The 1,412-nt window shown below is 49.2% G+C and overlaps 1 protein-coding gene across 2 annotated transcripts in view; it reads right to left on the reverse strand.

The window, feature by feature from the left end:
* Positions 1-1,412, reverse strand: part of LOC106294035 — a 9,042-nt gene that overhangs the window by 6,575 nt on the left and 1,055 nt on the right. The window lies entirely within an intron of this gene.

Here is a 1,412-nt window from a genome sequence, read left to right on the forward strand (position 1 = left end):
CCTCAAGTTTCGACACTTTCACGGAGTGAGAATCCTTGACAGCCGTCAGCATGGCCTCAGTTTCAGACCATCTACCCTGCAGTTCCAACAACTTCCCGGCGAGACGACTGGTCTCAGAACCGCACTCGCTGATCATCCCGTCGATCAACGACACGAACTGCGAAATGAGAAGAAAGTTAGAGATTCTTTGTCTTTTAGAAAAATATACAACGATCAAGAAAGTGAGTGAGCGACAAACCTTTCCGCGAAGCCCCGATGCTATGCTCGAGCCTCCTTGCCCTTGAGTCTCCTTGCTGCGAAGATTCCCCGTCACCGCCCTTGGTAAACTTCCTCTTCCGGCCCGTAGGCTGAGCAACCGGAACAACACTAGGAGCGCGCAACGCTAAAACGATCTGTTTCCTGGCCGGAGGAGGAGGCATAGAGTCAGCAGCCTTCTCCTTATCTTCGACGAGAATCGGAGTCATGGACGATCCAGCAGGTAAAGCCGAAGCATCCGGAACGACCGAGCCTACGAGAGTTCCCGTATCTCGCGGAGTTACGACCTCGGTCCCATGACCCGGAGCAATGGCCAGTGCAGAAAAGGACGGGAACTCGGCGCCGGCTCAAACCTGTTCTTTCTCGGCTTGGCGACGAACTCGTCTCTCTCGAAAGGAGAGATGGTAAAAGGAGAGATGGTAGGCAACGCAAGCCGGCGCTTTGACCGGAGAAGTCGGAATCGGAGCCGGAGAGGTGGCCTCGCCCATCTCAACATCGGAATTTCTCTTGTCACCATGGGAAGAAGACATATTAAAGGCAAAAGATTTGGAGCTAGAGAGGTTTTGGAGGTTTGAAACAAATGAATGACAAGAGCTCACTACTTATAGAAGTATGGGCTCGAAATTTTATATATTTTAATATACACTTTCTCGAGAATTCTCTTCCGCGGAGTTTAAAGTAAACTTCGTTCAATACGCCTAACTTTGCCAAAATCGTCAAACCGGACGCACGAGCTGGGGGGCTAACTGTTGGGGTCAAAAACGGTTACGACGAAGTTAACATTCAAAACGTCCGAAGAAGAAAACGAAAAACCTTCTTCGACAAATACTTTTTCGAAATAGATTCTTCTTTATGAAAAGCTTTGCGGAGGAAACATGAGACATCGGACAAGAGCTCGAAAAGGGTCGCTACGTAGCGACCTAGCGTCCGTTCCGCTCGATCGCTACGTAGCGACCGAGCTCTTCCGAAATGTCGATACAACATTAGTCCATGCATTCTCGTCTACCCTTCGATGCTATCTTCCGAAGACCGTAGCGAACTCATTTCACGTTTCCCGCAATTCTAAGTCATCGATCAAACTTTACCGTAAAAACCGCGGAAAGTTCGTTCTTTATCGAAAGAAGCCGTAATAAACACTTCGAGTCAGAAGACGGCCC

Source organism: Brassica oleracea, chromosome C5 (assembly GCF_000695525.1).
Source record: "Brassica oleracea var. oleracea cultivar TO1000 chromosome C5, BOL, whole genome shotgun sequence".
Taxonomy (NCBI): domain Eukaryota; kingdom Viridiplantae; phylum Streptophyta; class Magnoliopsida; order Brassicales; family Brassicaceae; genus Brassica; species Brassica oleracea.